The sequence below is a fragment of the Eumetopias jubatus genome, unplaced genomic scaffold (assembly GCF_037043125.1).
Source record: "Eumetopias jubatus isolate StellerSeaLion01/CBP00866 unplaced genomic scaffold, mEumJub1_p1.0 scaffold_10, whole genome shotgun sequence".
In the NCBI taxonomy this organism is placed as follows: domain Eukaryota; kingdom Metazoa; phylum Chordata; class Mammalia; order Carnivora; family Otariidae; genus Eumetopias; species Eumetopias jubatus.
The window spans coordinates 49,192,375-49,212,051 of NW_028274816.1; the positions used below are offsets into that span (position 1 = coordinate 49,192,375).

The window sequence follows — 19,677 nt, forward strand, 5'->3', positions numbered from 1 at the left end:
CAGGGCTCGATCCCAGGACCCCGGGACCATGACCCGAGCCGAAGGCAGACGCCCAACCAACTGAGCCACCCAGGCGCCCCGGTGTCTATCTTAATCTTGGTTGTATTTACATGATTTTCCACAACGTAGAAATTCACAGAGCTGTACACTTAAGATAAGCATACTTGACTGTATGTATGTTATACCTCAGTTTTTAAAAAAGAATATTTAATGACCTGGAAAAATGTTTGTTGTACAAATAAAATGAAATAATCTGGATGCAAACTTAAAAAACTTTCATGCACAGCCACATGTCTCCCTCTTCCTACCCCAGGTATGAAAGTTCCATCTATAAGAGTTCAAAAACAGGCAAAATTAATCAGTGATGTTAGAAGCTGGGAGAATGGTTCCCCCTGGCAGGGTGGTAACAGGGAAGGCATATCATGGAGGCTTCCAGGGTGCTACAATGTTCTGTTTTCTGATCTGAGTTCATTACCCAAGGGTGTTCCTTTTGTGACAATTCACTGAGCTGCATATTTATGTATATCTCTGTATGTATCTTATATCTCAGTGAAAGGCTAATGTTAAAAATTTTAAAAAGAAAAATTACTTGTTCCCAAACCTGGCACTGAACACACCATAGGTGACGAAGGAAAACAGCCACAAGTAAAAGAAAATGCCCTTAACTCCTACCTCATCCAAGCTCATGACTTCTGCACCAAAGCAACCACATGTTTTTGATTCTGTGCAACTGAAAACAGAGGCTATCTGCTCTAAAAACTAAAGCTTGATGTGTATGGCTTCTGAAAGGTATTTACCTGCCTTACCTCTCAGCTTCCTTTGTTTCAGAAGATGTTATAGTTACTGTGCTTTGTCTGGGGACTACATAAGGATCAAATATAATATTTTAAAACAACAAAATATTGTTTTGGCATTTCACCCTTTCATTAAGCTAATGGTCAAAATCTTATTTCCGTTTTATTTGTAATCTTGTCTCAGCCCATCTTAATTACTAGTAGTTTGACTTTAATTTCAGTGAAGAGCAGTTTCTAAAAGTAGCTTTAAGTTTTGTTTCTGTGGTTTTATCTTTATTGAATTATTCTACCAGGATATTACAAGGAACAGATTCAAGGAGGTCAAACGTGTCATGCCTAAAAAAATACAAAACAAGGCAAAAAGATTCTTAGAACACAGTAACTTCCACATCTAGTTTCTTTTCTTTAAATAATTTATTTTTCTTTTTTTCCCCAGCCATATTGAAGTATGTGACATACCTTATTGAGGTATGTGACATATAAAATTTAAGGTGTACAATACCATGATTTGATATATATATATATATATATATATATATTTCAAAATAATTACCACAATAGGGTTAGTTAACACTTCCATCACCTCACACAATTACTTTTTGTATGAGTGTGGTGAGAACATTATTTTTAAGTTAAAAGATAAAAGTATTTTCCAAACAACCTCAAAGTGTTCCTTTGACCAAATCTTTTACAATTATCAGTTTAGATACTTACTCAGTAAGTTCTTTGTTTTCTAACCACAGGCAAAGTCACATCCATCCTAGCTGCCATGGGGTCAGACTAGATTTCCAGAAACCAGACTCACCCTTGGGATGTTGTCACAGATGGATACATCATTACCGTTGCCAGAAAGGGCCTTAAAAGAAACATTAAAAAGAAATAATGCACTAAATCCTCGGCAAAAGCAATAGAAGCCACCTTTTTAATAACCTGGTACTTCAGGTAAGTTTAACACTTGGGTCTTTTCAAAGCACTTTCATTAATGTGGGGAACAATTAAAGGGGAAGAAGGTTTCAAAGAGTTTTGATGTGGGCTTTTGCAGAGGGACTAGACTGAACTGAACTGACTGTTCCATCAGCTGGAGAGTGTTACAAGGGTGAAGTGTGCTCCCATCATGCAGGGTTGCAGCCTCAAATCCTTAACTCTCCATCCCCAACCTCTAAATTTCACAATCCTTCTCATCACCCATTAAGCTTCCTACTCATGGACATATATAGTGCCCCAATCTACAACAAACGTTCTTGTAGTCACTGATATCCCTGTATGTCCAAACATGACCATCAAAGACTGCTAGTCGGTGACTACAAGGCTCACTGATACCTTCTGATTGCCCAACAGTGAATTACATAGATCCCTAATCACGAACCCACACTGATCTCCAATGATATCCCAATGAGTGACTATCAATCGCTGACTCCCACAGTCCCACCTCCCCCCACAATTACTGACAGTCCCAATCACTGACCCCCATTGATCCCTGTGTTCACCATTCCCTGATCTACATAAGTCCAATTACTAATACCCTCAGATTGCTCCTCCCAACCATGATCTAAAGGAAGTCTCAATCACTGATGGCCTAAAGCATTTCTCTAAACACTGGTCCCCATTAACCCCTCCCATCACTTAACCTCAAAGTTTCCACAATCATCACTTCCAGGTACCCAAACAGAACTTAGAACCTCCAATCACTGACCCTCTCAGGCTTCCAACATTGAGCTCTAATGCTGCTCAAATCAGTGTTTGTGAAGCACCCCACTTGGCACCAGACCTCTGAAGACCACTATGAACTGATCACCACTCACTCTGTCAATCAAGAAATCGAGAACCCTCATTTATTGATTCCCAAATACTCCCAATCCATCTTCACAGACACTGCCACCGACTCCCACAAACCTCCACAGACCCCCCACGAGGCTCCCACGTCCAATCACTTAACCCCTTCAGTACCCTGTCTCTGACCCTTACAGGCACCCATGACTGACCCAGTCGGGCCACCGTAGTCGTCCGATCACTATCCTACAGAGGTCTTTAATCTTGACTGTTTCTCACACTGACCTTTCCCATTTTTCCTGGATCCGCGCCCATAACCCGAAATTGATCGGCTGACCACGGCGCCTCGTCGCAGTATAATCGCTTCCCAGCCCAACTGGCCAGTGCGCAGACTCAGTCGCGACTTTGAGGCTGTCGGCCGCCACCTGGCAACCTTCCAACGCGCAGGATTCTGGGTTTCTGAACTTTAACTGGAGGTATAATGGCTGCGCCCTCTCGACATCTCGTTGGGGGTGGCCATGTTTAAATCTGAGCCGTACAGCGGTGATTAGGCCCTTTGTTAGACCAAAGGGTTAAGCTCTTTTAGGGCTGGGAGAAGCAAGTGCTCCTGGGTCCGTAAACACTGACGTCCCTGCTGTTTTTAACTTCTCAGGAGCCCAAACCTCCTGTGTTCAATATGGAGGCACCCTGACCTCCAAACTGAACTTTCTTTGTCTCCAGCAGCGCAGGCGCTGAGGTAAGATGGCCACGTACATTTATACAGTTTATGTGCAGTGGGGGGTGGGGGGGGGCATCTCATAGCAGGAGCTCCCCAAAGCAAGGTGAAACTTTTCCTGGAACAGCTGGAGAACCCCGGAGAGACGCTCTTCCCTTGGGGAGCATGAGGCCACCAGAAGAAGGGGTGAGAACTCCGGAGAGGGCGGAGCCATGGCTTCCTACGGCGAGTACGAAGTTATTAGCTGTTATTGAAAAGAAAATTTTTGAAAGCAGGGACTACTATTTTTTTTTAAAGATTTTATTTATTTATTTGACAGTACGAAAGAGCACAAGCTGGGGGAACAGTAGAGGGAGAGGGAGAAGCGGGCTCCCTGGGGCTGGATCCCAGGACGCTGGGATCGTGACCTGGGCCCAAGGCATAAGCTTAACCCTCTGAACCGCCCCTCAACTATTTTAAATAAATGATAATTAAGAGTTTTAGCGCTCTATGTTGTTGATGCTGATTTGAGAGATTCAACATGAAATTTAAAAAATTAAGAGAGACATAATTCCCTGTTCTGTGTTAAGGCTGGGGCAGGTGTACAGGGACTTTGTCTTAAGTAGTATTACAAAATGAAATTCATCCGGGTAAATTTGAATATCTAGTTGGCTTTATTAAACAATTCATGAATCAGGCAACATCCTATCTAGCAAGTCAAAAGGAATGCCTCCTCGGAGTTGTACAAAATGGAAGGTTTTTATAGGAGGAAGGGGTGAGGAATGGCAAGAAAGTTATTAGCAAAAGAAAAGATTGTTCCAGGCAAGGTCACTTTCCCTTAGGTGGAAGAGCAGGTGTCTTATTAGGTGGATAACTGACCCATATGGGTCACCAAGTTTTTTTACTGAACACAAAGGGTTCCTGGCTTGGGGTGCATCAGCCAAAAGATTAGCCCATGTCTTTTGGTTTGAGCAAATGGTTTTTACTACTTGCAGCTAGTAAGGAAATAGTCCACAAAGTTCTGTCTCTAATACAAATTGCAGGACCAAGTCATACTGCCAGCTGGCAACCTTTTCGTGGGTTTATTCTTGCAATTAGGAAGTGGTCACAGGAACTTAGTAAAACCTTTGTAATCATTTAAGCATGACTTAACAGAGGTTTGCTTAACTCTGCAATTTCCCAGGAACATTTATGATTTTCTTTGTTCCCAGACATCTGCTTGGTTGAGTGACTTTGGTGGGCTTCCAGGAACAGGGCAGTTCTCAAGGACTCCTGAAGCTGAACAACAAACACGCTGGAAGAAACAAGATAGTTTATTTGTTTTAATTTCTCGCTGTGGTCCCTGATGACCTAATCCCTAATTAACATAATCTCATTTTGGGGGGATGGAGAAAGCCCCAAGTAACAGTTTGCCTCATTGGTGCTAATCAGAAAATTCCTGACTGACTGGTTAAGACTTATTTTTTTTTTAGATTTTTTTAATTTAATTATTTGAGAGAGAGAATACAAGCAGGGGCAGCAGCAGAGGGCGAGGGAGAAGCAGGTTCCCTGCTGAGAGGGGAGCCTGATGTGGGGCTTGATCCCAGAATCCTGGGATCACCTCCTGAGCTGAAGGCAGATGCTTAACCTACTGAGCCACCCAGGCGCCCCAAGACTTACATTTCTAGGGGAGGTTGAAACTGCAGTTAGGTTAGGTATTATTAAGCCCTGGTTTGGTGGCTTGGTTAAGTGACACCAGTTTAGGCTTGTGGTTTTCTTTCTAAGGGTGGCTTGCCCCAGATGCTGACTGATGTAGGAAAGATGCTAGAGTTCGAAGCCAACAGCCAAGAAAGAATTCTTAGACGTCTTTTGGTGCAAAAAGGTGATTTTATTAAAGAAAAGGGACAGGACCCGTGGGCAGAAAGAGCGGCACTGGGGTCATGAGGAGTGGCCCATTATATACTTTCAAGCTGGGCGGGTGTTAGGGATAGCGTTAAGTCTCTAAGGAATTTTGGAAGCAAGGTCTCCAGGACCTTGGGGGGGCTAGCTATTGTTGGGAAAGGGTCATTTATTACTGTCTAATAAAACCTGAGTCATGAGGCCCGTCAGGTGTATATCAGTAGGTCATATGCTCGGGGATGATGGCCAACATATATCTTAAGGGGGGGTGGTAGAGATAAAGGAAGTTTCCAAAGGAATTTTTTAAACATTAAAGTAGACTTACAGGGTCCTGGGGGTTGGGCTAAGATTGCCTTTTCCCTTAGCAAAGTGTCCACATGGAGGCAGCTGAGTTCCTAGAGGAAGGTTACTCTGCCTGTTTCAAGGACTTGTGAATGGCCTGTAAGTAGTGAGGAAATTTAATAATTTTTCTTTTGCCTTTGTTTCCCACATCACTGACCTGAGACAAGGATGTGAGTGTGGGCAATTTATTGGGCAGGTGGAAGATAGGCAAGTGACAATGGAGGAATGGAACCCAAGACAGAGTATCAATGAGGAGGTTGTCACTGTGAGCAATGGGGGCTCCGTCCAATGGGGAACTCTGGAAGATAGTGTAGATACAAATTGTCCTATTCAAGGGCTGCTGAAGCTGAGATATTTGTACATCGTCTCTTGTTCCTCACTGTTGGGTGCTATAGCAAGGACATTAAAGCACTTCTAGCCTGCCTCATAGGTAAGGTCTCAGGCAGAGTCTGTAGGAACTGTAGGCAGAGTTTCTGTTAGGCACCATTTACTTGTGTTCTATACTTTGCCTCTGAATAAGCCATAGAAGCCATGTTCCCACTTCAAGGGGTAAGCAAGAAAGTTAATCATTCTCTGAGTTTTGTCCTAGGCCCCAAACACCTGATAACATCCAGGGAGAGTCAGATCCCAAATATGTTCCAGGACATAGCGTCAAACAAACCTTGGCTGATGCTGGCATCAACACCCCCTATCTCTGGTGATTTACAGAATAACACCTTGTGTTCATCTGACACTTGCCTTTGTTTGGACCCTACCCTGGATCCCTGAAGGAACAGGTACCCTAAACCCCTTTCCAATATAAACCCTTAATCCTAAGCGATGACGAGACTCATTCTCCTTTCCTTTCCGAGTCTCCCAGACACTCCATCTGCTGTTCTGTGTTTGTCACTCACACTATTCAGTAAACTCTGTTTTCACTTTCACCAGCTCTCATTTGATTACTATCCTGCACAAAGCCAAGGACCCTCCTGGCTGGTCCTGTGGGACCCTCCTCTGGGTCCTCAGACCCAGCCTGCCTGCATCATACTGACGACATTCATTTCATACCACCTAAAGCAGTGCTCTGCACATCATAGGCATGGGAACATTTTCTAGGAATGGTTACCTTTCTTACGAAGATTGCTTTTTAAAAAACCATAATTCCAATCGGTCATCGTACTAACTGATATAACAGCTGACCTCCAAAATGGCTACCAACGATTCCTACCTCTTGGTATTACACACCCTTGTGTAGTCCCTTACACACTGGACCCGGGCTGGTCTGTGAGGCTGATAAAATAAAGTAGAGGTGATGGTACATTACTGCTAAGATTAAGTTATAAATGATACTCAGCTTCTGTCTTCAAGGTGCACTCTCTCTCAAATAATTTACTCTTGGAGAAGTTAGTTGCCCTGTCAAGAGGACGCTGAGACAGCCTTTGTAGAGGCCCATGCAGTAAGGAACTAAGATCTGCCAACAGCCAGGGAGGAACTGATGCCTTCCCCTATCCAAGTGGGTCATCTTAGAAGCAGAGCTTACAGCCCTGGTCAAACCTTGAGATGACTGTAGCCCATGCCAGTAGATTAAACTGCAACTGCATGAGAGACTCAGAACTCCAGCCACCAGTTCCCAGATCCTTGACTTTTCAGAAATTGTGTGAGATACTAAATGTTTGTTTTAAGCTGTTGAGTTTGGGAGTAATTTGTTATGCAGCAATAGGTAACATGCTGTGGTAAAAATGCTGTAACTGATGTCTTTGGATTTCTTTTTTATTTTTAACGATTTATTTATTTTTGAGAGAGAGGTGGGTAGGGAGAGGGGCAGAGGGAGAGGGAGAGAGAATCCCAAACAGGCTCCACACTGAGTGCAGAGTCCAACACAGGGCTCGAGCTCACAACCCCGAGATCATGACCTGAGCCTAAATCAAGAGTTAGATGCTCAACCAACTGAGCCACCCAGGCGCCCCTGATGTCTTTAGATTTCTTAAAGAAGTTCTTTTTTTTTTTTTTAAAGATTGTATTTATTTATTTGAGAGAGAGAGAATGGGAGATAGAGAGCTTGAGAGGGAAGAGGGTCAGAGGGAGAAGCAGACTCCCTGCCGAGCAGGGAGCCCGATGTGGGACTCGATCCTGGGACTCCAGGATCACGACCTGAGCTGAAGGCAGTCGCTTAACCAACTGAGCCACCCAGCCGCCCTGTTAAAGAAGTTCTTAAACTTATGAGATTGTTCTTTCAAATCAGAGAGGGTTATTAGCATTTTCCTCTTGTCCTGCATGATGAAGCAATTATGGCTCCGCTAGAGCCAACTCAATGGAAAAAAGAATCTTGGAGTAAGATTGCAAAATTAGACACAAAACTATTTAATGTCCTACAGGGCAATCAAACCAAACCTTTAAGGTTATCTTTTCTGCAGGGAATCAAGTTGTATCTCTAATAGACAAATATATGAAATACATCAGTTGTCTGCAAGTTAGTATCTATCTATACAGTCCAGATCCTAATTAGTAGTAAAAAGCCAATCAAATGTGCATTCCACTAGAGTAGAGGGATCTCAAACTGGTGCAGTTCTAATCCCCAGGGGACATTTGGCAATGTCTGGAGACAATGATCCTTGGGGGTGGGGGTTGGGAGAGAATGGACAGAATGCCACTGGCACATGGTAGGTAGAAGCCAGGGATGCTTCCAACCATTCTATAATACAGAGGACAATCTTCCACAACAAAGAATTATCTGGCCCAAAATATAAATGGTGCTGAGTTTAGAAAACTCTTTTCAAGCATGGCTTATTAGACCTTGGGTGGACATTCAGACTATGCTCTAGTATGACTTTGAAGAGTCACACAGGATGACACAGTAATGTTTCCTTATTTCCTAGTTTTTTATAACTTTTCTTAAGGCAAACTTGGCAAAATATTGATAACTTAAATCTGGATAATGAATACATGGTGATTGGTTAATCTTTTGCCTCTATTTTTGTGAATGTTTGCATTATTTCTATATTAAAAGGTAAAAAGAAAAAAACTGTAATTCTTGTCTTTAGCTTATGATCGATCCATGTACCAGGGACCACAACTAAAGATCATGGTTAGACATAATGTGTAAGTCTAAACATGTTCCTCATCTGCAACTGGGCACCTGTGCTCTGCCCATCTCCCAAGTCCAATGATTCTCAATTCTAGCTACATGTTAAAATCATTTCCTTCCCCCACTCCAGTCTTTTAGTCTTTTGGAGAAAGCCCTGGACAATGCCCTCTTCTTAGCAGAAGTGGAGAGGATTTATTCTAGGAGTACTCTGGTCCTGCCAAGTTGGAACCCTCCCAGGATGTTTGAGACCCTTGCAGACAGGCTAGATGCCCTCCTGGGGCAGAGCCTTTTGCCCCATGGGGACTGGAAGGAGGAAGTCCAGGATACCTGGCAAGGAAAGCAGTGGTTCTTGTAGGATCAGTGCTTCCACAGTGAGCAGGGTTTAGACCAAGACTTCAGTGTGCCGAAGGTGGTGAAGGTGAGCATTTGCGGACCCAGGGGGTTTCAAACCCAGCTCTTTCCCTTTGGGAAAAAAATAAATTTCTTAACTATAAGTCTAGAAAATGAAAATAATGTAACACTAACTAAGTAAATCAGGCTTTAGCTGGAGGAAGTAATGGCTGCCAAGCGTGAGGCTCAAAAGAAAGGACACACAGCTTTAGAAGATCTTTAAATGAGGGGAGCCTCTGAATATGGCAACCCCGTCCCCTAGCTGGGGGCCTTGGAGAAGGAGGCAGTGTGTCATTGCATCAAAGATGTCCTGGGGACTAAGGCTGAGGCTATCTCGGACTGCAGTGCCTCACAGCCATCCCTTTCCTTCCCCTGCCTGTTGCAAGGACTGTTCTCTATCAGCTTCCGCTCTAGCCCTCAGCATTGACCCACAGAGAAGAGATGCAAAAAGCAGCAGGCTCACTGGCCATTCTGGAATCTGCTGGAGTGGCTACCTCTATGGGTCGTTTGTCCCAGAAGAAGGCAGCTCACCAGATCACATCTTCTCCTTATTGTCAGAGCCCCTGCCAGGCACCTCATCACACTTACTGCCCTCAGCCCATTGACCTTGCTGACCCGTGCTCCCACCCCATTATTCAGACACTGACATAGCTGGCCCTGTCTGCTGGGCCCCCAAACCCTTCCCTCCCTGATTCCTTCCCCACATCAGGTATGGACTGTGAAATGAGAAGCTCAACTCCTGACTCACCCTCTCCTACAAGTGCTACTGTGTGTCTTCCACCCTTCACATTCAAGCCCATCTGGGGGTGCCCTCTGCTTGGGGAGGAAGGAGGTCCTCTGCACCTCAATGCCTTAGTCACAACTGCAGCAGATTCCAATTCCATCTTCCCTGTTGCTCCCAGCACTTCAATCCTTCTCTCGTATCCTAAACTATACAGAATGGAGTCACCTACACCTGTGTGGATTCCCTATCTCCTTTCCACAGACCCCCTTTCCAGCTAATACCAGCGCTCCTCTCTCCACTGGCCTAATTACTGTTTCTGAAGTCAGTTTCAGTTCCTCAACCATCACATCTGCAAGCTTGGCTCCCCAGCCTGTGTCTGATTTTTGGCCGCCCCTGTGGACATTCCCTGCATCTTCCCACACTCTCCTCTTGGGGCTTCCCTCTGGCTCTAATGTGAACTTCTTTCCACTTGACCAGGCCCAACAGATACCCTCTAGTGGCAGTGCTGCTTCAGCCATAGAAACAACCAGCCTGCCTGCCTGCATTGAGGGTCTGAGGCCCCAGCCCAGGGTGTAAACTTTCCTTGTACTCCTAGAACACATTTTGAATAGCCCAGGATAAAGTTAAATGTGGGAATGGCGAGGAGGTAACTGGAGGGAGTAAAGGTGTAAGAGCAACAAAATTAGGCCTGTCTTGGGCACCTGGGTGGCTCAGTTGGTTAAGCAACAGCCTTTGGCTCAGGTCGTGATGCTGGAGTCCCTGGGTTGAGTCCTGCATTGGGCTCCCTGCTCAGCAGGGAGTCTGCTTCTCCCTCTGACCCTCCCCCCTATCATGTGCTCTCTCTCTCTCAAATAAAATCTTAAAAAAAAAAAATTAGGCCTGTCCTAACCTGGTTTATATATATGAATTTTTTTAATCTTGGGAAAACATGAAGTTCAACTGTGAATAATAGAAGCTACCTGTGTAACCAGCAATTGATTCAGTCAGTTATTCACTTAACATATTTATTGGAAAAAAAACATATTTATTGAGAGCTTGTTATGTGTTAGGCACTGTTCCAAGTACCAGAATCAAGAGAAAAAGGCACAGAAAATTCCAACCCATATGATACCTATGTTCTTTTTGGAGGAAAAACAAAATGAAAAGCAAACATATTAAGTAAATTTTCTAGTATGTTAGAAGGTAATAATGCTTTGGGGATTATTGTAAATGTGATTGTTTCTTAATTTCTTTCTCCAGTAGTTGATTGTTAGTGTATGGAAACATGATTAATTTTTGTATGTTGATTTGTATCCTGCAACTTTACTGAATTTGTTCGTTATTTCTAATAGTTTTTTGGTGGCGTCTATAGGGTTTTCAATATATAATATTGTGTTGTCTGCACAGAAAGATAATTTTATGTCTTCCTTTCAGGTTTGGATGCTTTTTATTTCATTTTATGCCTAATTGTTCTGGCTAGGACTCCCATTACTATGTTAAATAGAAAGTAGCAAGAGTGGGCATCCTTGTCTTGTTCCTAATCTTAGAGGAAAACCTTTTAGCTTTTCATCATGGAGTATATTAGCTGTGGACTTGTCATATGTGGCCTTTGTTATGTTGAGGAATATGCCTTCTATACCTAATATGTTGAGAATTTTTATCATGAAAGGGTGTTGAATTTTTGTTAAATGTTTTTTTTTTTAATCTATTGAGTTGATCATGATTTTTATCCTTCATCCTGTTAATGGGGTGTATCATGTTTATTGATTTGTGTATGTTGAACCATCCTTGCATCCTAGGGACAAATGCCACTTGATCATAGTGTGTGATCTTTTTTATGTGCTGTTGAATTTGATTTGCAAATATTTTGCTGAAGATTTTTTATCTGTGTTCATCAGGGATATTGATTGGTTTGTTGTCTTTCTTCTGTCTTTGTCAGAGTTTGGTATTAGGGTAATGCTGGCCTCATAGAAGGAGTTTGGAAGTTTTCCTTCCTTTTCAATTTTTTGGAAGAGTTTGAGAATGGCATTAATTCTCCTTTCAGTGTTTGGTAGAACTCACTAGTGAAGCCATCTTGTCCTGGGCTTTTCTTTGTTGGAAAGGTTTTGATCACTGATTCAATCTCTAATTATTGGCCTGTTCAGATACTCTCTTTCCTCATGGTTCAGTCTTTGTAGGTTATATGTTTCTAGGGCTTTGTCCATTTTAGGTTATTCCATTTATTGGCATACAATTGTTCACAGTAGTCTGTTACGATCCTTTATATTTCTGTGGCATCAGCTGTAATGTCTCCTCTTTCCTTTATAATTTTCAGTCTTCTTTTTTAGTCTGGCTAAAGGTTTGTCAAAAAAAGGTGTTTTTTTTTTCTAATCAGTTTTTAGTTTTGTTGATCTTTTCTATTGTTTTTCTAGTCTCTATTTAATTGTTTCCCCTTCTAATCTTTATTATTTTCATCTGCTAACTTTTGGTTTAGTTTATTCTTTTCTCCCTAAGACTTTTGTAGAGCTTATCAAATCCCTGCTCTTTTTGGTTTGAATTTACCAATCTAGCCTTAGCCTGGGAACCCCTCTACCATGGAACGACACAGCAAGAGGTTCACAGCATGAACCTGGAAGAGGACCTTCATCAGAACCTGACCATACTGGCACCCTGATCTTGAACTTCCAGCTTCCAGTACTGTGAGTAGTAAATTCTGTTGTTTATAAGCCACTCAGTTTTGATTTTTTGCTATAGCAGCCCCCAAAGACTAAGGTAACTCCATTATGCATTATTGAACATAATCGAAATTAAAAACCTTTCTGCTTGAAGGACATCATGAAGAAAGTAGAAAGGCCACCCATCAAGTGGAAAAGAAATTTTGCACATCATCTATCTGATGAGAAATTTTTATCTAGAATACATAAAAAATTGTTACAATTCAATAAAAAAGACAATCCAGTAATAAAAAAAACAGGCAAAGGAGCTGATTAGTTATTTCCTCAAAAGATATAAAACTGGCCAACCAGTACATGAACATCATTAGCCATCAGGGGGATACAACCAAATCTCAATGAAATACCACTTGACACACAATGGGAATGTTACAGTGAAAAAGACAAGTATTGGTGAGGATGTGGAGAAACTGGAACCCTCTTCCATTACTGGTAGAAATGTAAAAAGGTGTAGCTGCTCTGGAAAATAGTTTGCCAGTTCCTCAAAAGGTCAAACATAGAGTTACCATATAACCCAGTGATTAAACTCTAAGTAGATACTCAAAAAAAATAAAATCATAGGTCCATGCAAAAACTTGTCCATGAATGTTCACAGCAACATTATTTGTAACAGCTAAAAGTAGAAACAGCTCAAATGCTCATTACTAGATGGAAAAAATGTGTTATATCCATATAATGGACTATTACTTGGCAATAAAAAGGAATGAAGTACTGATACATGTTACAACATAGATGAAAACATGCTAAATGAAAAAGACAGTCACAGAAGACCAACTATTACATAATTCAGTTTATATTGGAATTGTCAAATGGTAAGTCCATAGAGACAGATAGAAAAACAGTGGTTGCCTAGGGAAGAAGGATTTGGGGGGCAATGGGGAGTACTAATGAATTTAGGGTTTCTTTGGGGGATATGATTAAAATGTTTTAAAATTGTGGTAATTGTTTTTTTTTTAGATTTTATTTATTTATTTGACAGAGAGAGCATGCACGCAAGCAGGAGGAGTGGCAGGCAGAGGCAGAGGGAGATGCAGATTCCCCACAGAGCATGGGGAGCCCAATGCAGGACTCAATCCCAGGACCCCGGGATCATGACCTGAGCCAAAGGCAGTCGCTTAACCCACTGAGCCACCCAGGCGTCTAAAATTATGGTAATTGCTATACAACTCTGTGAATATACTAAAAATCACTGAACTGTACACTTTAAAGATTTTATTTATTTATTTCAGAGAGAGAGCGCGCACCGTAACACCAGGGGTGGAGGCTCTAGAGTGGGAGGGAAAGAATCTCAAGCAAACTCCACACTGAGTGGGGAGCCTGAAGCGAGGCTCAATCCCACAACTCTGAGATCATGACCTGAGCCAAAATCAAGAGTCAGTCATTTAACTGACTGAGCCACCCAGGTGCCCCTGACTTTTTTTTTCAAGATTCATTTATTTGAGAGAGCACATGTGTGGGAATAGGGGGAGGGCCAGAGGGAAAGGGAGAATCCTCAAGCAGACTTCCTGCTGAGCACAGAGCCCAATGTGGGGCTCAATCCCAGGATCATGATACCATGATCTGAGCTGAAATCAAGAGTCAGCCACTTAACTGACTAAGCCACCCAGGGACCCCTAGTTTAGGTGCTTTTAATTTAATCTTTTGTATTCTCAAGTTGTGTTGTTGTTGTTTTAATATGTTTAATCACGGACCTTTTTTTGTTTCATTCATCCCACCTGGGATATATTGTACTTCCTGGATTTGTGGGTTCCGTTTTCTTCAATTCTGGAAACTTTGCATTCATTATCTTTTTACATACTATCTTTTCTCCATTCTTTTTTTTTTTTCCTTTTGACACTCCAATGAGAGTTATGTTAGACCTTTTCATTCTATCCCCCACCAATTTTCACTGAGGTAAAATTGAACATTAAAATTGTATATATTTAAGGAACACAACTTGGTTTGATATATGCATACATTGTGAAATGTCACCACAATCAAGCTAATTAACATAGTCATTCTACATACTATTCCTCTGTTGTATATGTGATTTATAAATATTTTCTTCTGGATGTACCTTGTCTGTTTATCCTCTTAATGTGGACTTTCACAGACCAAAGACTTTACTTTTAATGAAGTCCAGTTTTTCAGTTTTTCCTTGTATGGATTATGCTTCTGGTATCAGGTCTAAGAACTCAGCCCTCAATCCTAAAGATTTTCTCCTATGTTTCTTCCTACAAGTTTTATAGTTTTAATGTTTAAGTCTGTGATCCATTTTGAATTGATCTTCATAATAGGTTTGACAATTAGGTCAAAGTTCATTTTTAAATTTTCTTCCTTCTTGCTTTGTGTGTATATTGCTCTTTTTTTCCTAGGTTCTTGAGGTGGGAGCTTATTTTATTCATTTGGGATTCTTCTTCTTTTCTAATGTATTCCTTTATTGCCAAACAGTTTCCCATAGCACTGTTTCAGCTGTGTGCCATGAATTTTGATATTTTCTATTTTCATTCAACTTAATGTAATTTTCTAATTTCCCTTAAGGTTTCCTCTTTGACCCACAGTTTATTTAGAAGAGTGTTTAGTTTCTAAGTGTTTGGAGACTTTCCTGTTTTCTGTTATAAATTTCTAGTTTGATTCCATTGCGGTCAGAGAATATTCTCCATGTGATTTCAATTCTTTTAAATATTTTGAGGTTTATTTTATGGCCATGCATTTGGTATATCTCATTATATGCTCCATGAACATTTGAAAAGAATATGTTTTCTGCTGCTGTTGGGTCAAATGTTTCATAAATGTCAATTAGGTCCTGTTTGTTGCTGAGTTCTATAGTCTCTAAAGATGATAAAGCTGGAGAGGTATAGACCTGGAAACAGATTGGTTGAAAACTTGTGCACAAACTGGTTGTTCTCCCCCTTTACTTTTCCTCTCTTCTGTAATCAAATACACTGCAGAGGGGGTTTGATCTCTGGATAAACTGACCAAGGAGGGATGTGCAACTGCACAAATAAAGACAGGATTGAGGCATAGGCAGTCTGAGTGAAAAACCATACCCAGAACTGTGGGCCTCTCCTAACCCCAAACACCAGTAACTCAGGAGACTGGACCTAGTTTCTGCTCTAAATTAAAGAGCAGAGAAGAGAGCTCCCTAGCAGTCTTCTGGTGAAAAGGCTGGCTCTAATGTCTGCCAGTTGAGGAATTTCAACTTTTTTTTTTTTAAGATTTTATTTATTTATTTGACAGAGAGAGAGACAGCAAGAGAGGGAACACAAACAGGGGGAGTGGGAGAGGGAGAAGCAGGCTTCCTGCTGAGCAGGGAGCCGGATGCAGGGCTCAATCCCAGGACCCTGGGATCATGACCTGAGCCAAAGGCAGACACCTAACGACTGAGCCACCCAGGCGCCCTGAGAAATTTCACCTCTTGACTGCAGGCAAGGATTACCACACATTTCAGGAAAGTATCCCATGCAAAAGGAAGAAAAACAATTCAAGCTTTTTTGAAAAGAAATTTGATTTGGACATAAAAGACAAAAATGGACAAAAAAACTCTGAACAACTGTAATTACTCTGAGAGATTGAAAATTATATTGCATCCATAAATAAGAACAGAAAGCTATGAAGAAGGAAAAATTAGGCACAACTCAGGAATAGTCCTTTCAGCAAATACAAATGCCAGGAATAAAAAACCTGAAATGGAGAAGACTGCCAAAAACCAAAAAATATAAGAAAAATTCTCAGATCTGGAACCTACAGACTAAAAATCTCACCTATATCTAGCGTAAAAAATATTTAAAGATCCATGCCATAAGTCATGAAATTTCAGTACACTGGGGATATAAATAGCATTAAGTATTTGAACGGGAGACATAAGATTACACATAGAGGAACAGAAAACAATTGGTATTAGATTTGACAACATAAGCTACCAGAAAACTTTAAAGTGATGTTTCCGAGTTTTGAATAGTGGCAAAGTGTGAGAGTAGAGTTAAGACATTTCCAAACATTAAAGAACTAAGAAATTTAACACATGCATCTAAAGGAAACTGTTGGTAAAAGAACTTTAATGAAAATGGAAAATTAACTTAATTCCAGGAAACAGTAATCCAATTCAGGAAAACAATGAAAGTAAGTTTCAGGACAACTGTAGAGTCCAACTGAAGCCCCAGAATGGTAGACTGAGAGATTCTAATGGATATTTGAACAACTGAAAAAAATAATCTGTGGACATTTAACATAAATATGGAACATTTATCTGTGGAACATCTCTAAAATTTAAGAACAGGTACAAAGAAAACTAATTAAATCCTTAATAAAGAAAAAATATCGGGGTGCCTGGGTGGCTCAGTCATTAAGCATCCGCCTCCGGCTCAGGTCATGATCCCAGGGTTCTGGGATCGAGCTCCGCATAGGGCTTCCTGCTCAAGGGGAAGCCTGCTTCTCCCTCTCCCACTCCCCCTGCTTGTGTTCCCTCTCTTGCTGTGTCTCTCTCTGTCAGATAAATAAATAAAATCTTTAAAAAAAAAAAAAAGAAAAAATATCTAGAAAATCTACTTGGTTTTGAATAAAAAATAATTTACATTATTATAAAACCACATATTATATAAATACCACAATAATTGAGATATAACCATATTTGGATGTGGTTAAGGAAAAAGGAAGTTTTTTTGCTTTAAATGAAATATTGATTATTATACTGGACATTTTTATTACTAAAGACATTTTTCACTACTAAAATAAAACTGATCTTTTAGCTAAAAGTTTTCAAAGAAACTTGTATTATCCAAGACTGATTGAAAACATCATTGAATTCATTCAAGATTTCATCTAGGTACAGGTAAAAAAAATCAAAAACCAAAACCAAAAACCTAAACTAAAAAACCTAATCTACAGATGAATATTGCAAGTGCAGCTATAAGAGAAAATAAAGTGCCCTTCTTTTGTTTTATGAAGTCCTATTAATTTCAACTTCCCAATTATATACTCCTACAATCTTATCACTCAGAAATAACGATAATCTTACCTCTTCCTTTCCAATATTTTTTTGCCTATAATTATTTTACTCACTTAAATGCCATAGCATCACATTCTTGAGGGCACACTTAATGGCCAAGATTCCAACCATCAAAATCCCAACACCTAGTAACATAGTGATCCATGTTGGGGAGGAAAAATTTTCCTTTGCCTTACAAGATTCTTCTGGCTGGTCTAAGAATTAAATTGACATGAGACAGATTAACAGGAGATAAACATAAGTTTAATAACATGTATACTTCCTGTATACAAGGGAAAACCGAGTGACTCCCCCAAATGACCAAATTACCTTAATTACCATCTCCAGCTAAAAACAAAAGAAGATGCTGGGAGGTTACCAGGAAAAGCATAATAAACAAGGATAACGTTGTTGTAGAGATTTAAGTCCATGCCTTCTCCACTGATAACATTCTAGAGATTTAGGTACCCTCTTCTTGGTACAGTGGGGGAAACACCCTTACAATTGGAGATTTCCCTTATAAATGTAAATGTTTCTTTTACTTTTTTTAAGATTTTATTTATTTGAGAGCGCACAAGTGGGATGAGGGTCAGAGGGAGAAGCCGATTCCCTGCTGAGCAGGGAGCCTGATGTGGGACTTGATCCTGGACTCCAGCATCATGACCTGAGCGGAAGGCAGCTGCTTAACTACTGAGCCACCCAGGCGCCCTAAATGTAAATGTTTCTTACAAAAAGTAACTTCTAGGGAGTGCCTGGGTGGCTCAGTCGGTTGAGTGGCTGCCTTCAGCTCAGGTCATGATCCCAGGGTGCTGGGATCGAGCCCTGCATCGGGCTTCCTGCTCAGCAGAGAGCCTGCTTTTCCCTCTCCCTCTGCCTGCTGCTCTGCCTACTTGTGCTCTCTATCTCTCTGTCAAATAAATAAATAAAGTCTTTAAAAAAAAAAAATTCTCAGTTTTAGAGCTTCTCCTGTGTTTGCAGTTTCTTAAAAATAATCAGCCTAAAATACTCCTTATGCTAAAGAGACATATTTTGGGTGGCAAATTCTGCTCCCCTACACCCACAAACATAATGTCCATGGAAAGTAAGAAGCAGAAGTGCAGGCCTATCAAAACTATGCCAGAAATAACACACACTAGGGCTACAAAAGAGAAAAAATTTTTACCTCTACCCATTTTGGGTTTTCAGCTGGGGCTCTGTAACAAAAAAGATTAACAGAAGACAATTTATTAACATGTGTGTACATGTCATATGGGAGAAAACAAGAGTAACTCAAAAGTGGTGGCTTAGCATTCAACAAATAAGTTTGTAAAGAAATGACAGGATAAATTAAAGCAATTTTAGGCTCCCAAGGGTGGCAATCTGTGAAAGGAAACTAGTGGAGTAAGGTTGATTTGCAGATTCCTATGGGCTAAGAGTCTAGAGTTGTCTCCAATAAAGGAGAATGTATACCCTTCCTTTAGGCAGAAATGGCAGAGAGAGCTTTCCTGACTTTCATGCTTATAAATTGCCTTCAGTTCAAAATAATTTTTATGTTAAAAAGGTATATATTGGAGTGACATACTCTGGTTTCCTTCACAGCACAGTCACCTTCAACGATACACACAATTTGAGGCACTTCACAGTTATAAAAGAAAGACCCCAAATGAAGTCACTTACCCCCCATAGAACATATCAACATTCACACTTTTAATTAATTAGCAATTGCAGTTTCAACCACTCCCAGAAATGTGACCTTTGGACAGCCCATCTAAAATTTCCTGATCAGGTAATCTGCAAAATAAGACTCTGACCTATTCCCTTCCCTCAAAAAGATGACCTGGTGGGTACCAACCCTTTATTTTCTTTTGCTATTAATTTCCTTGCCCCACCATCCTGCCTCTAAAACCTCCCATTCTGTGAAACTCCTGGGGATGTCTCTTTATTAGTAGGGATGCTGCCCAACTCACAATAGTCAAAGCCAATTAGATCTTCCGATTTATTCCGCTTTCATTTTTTTAATGCCACAAACCACAGAGAATTCAGAGATCCCTAAAGCTGGCATCAGAGTCAGGCATAATCACACAGTGTTCTCTGTGGTGCCTCTCTAGTCCTGCATCCAAAGAATGGCACATATGCGGGGAAATAGCTCCAAGCAGGAAAAAACACAAGCCAGTCTTCGATCACCCACTCAGGCACTCGAGGCACCACGCCAGTACCTCAGGAAACGCCACGTGAACCATGAGCAGGGCACTGATACCAGTCAGGGTCATCGCTTCAAGCCTAAACGAAGATCTGAACAGTCCCCAAGCCGGGCGCAAGAATCCAACCTCTCTCACGGTGCCCCTTACCCTTCGCCCTACCCCCCAGTCCCCCAGCGGTTGTGGCC

General features: G+C 41.2%; 1 protein-coding gene and 1 long non-coding RNA gene across 9 annotated transcripts in view; one reads left to right on the forward strand and one right to left on the reverse strand.

Moving 5' to 3' along the window:
• ZNF793 (zinc finger protein 793) overlaps positions 1 to 2,935 on the reverse strand; it is an 18,365-nt gene extending 15,430 nt beyond the window's left edge. Inside the window, exons 1-2 of the mRNA XM_028090704.1 lie at positions 2,850 to 2,935; positions 1,509 to 1,650 (exon numbers count right to left, since the gene is read on the reverse strand). The gene's annotated coding sequence lies outside the window, so the exon portion shown is untranslated. The remainder of the gene's footprint in view (positions 1 to 1,508; positions 1,651 to 2,849) is intronic.
• Positions 2,227 to 14,964, forward strand: LOC114198988 (uncharacterized). Of its 8 annotated transcripts, none has more exons than XR_015769374.1 (6): positions 2,227 to 3,040; positions 3,217 to 3,300; positions 3,407 to 3,508; positions 4,470 to 6,254; positions 12,185 to 12,313; positions 13,326 to 14,964. It is a non-coding gene; the product is annotated as an uncharacterized LOC114198988 (long non-coding RNA). The 8 variants fall into 8 exon arrangements; XR_015769376.1 differs by lacking the exon at positions 2,227 to 3,040 and having other exon boundaries at positions 3,047 to 3,300; positions 4,470 to 5,577; positions 6,068 to 6,254; XR_015769378.1 differs by lacking the exon at positions 2,227 to 3,040 and having other exon boundaries at positions 3,047 to 3,300; positions 4,470 to 5,577; positions 6,187 to 6,254.
• The last annotated feature ends 4,713 nt before the right edge of the window (positions 14,965 to 19,677 follow it).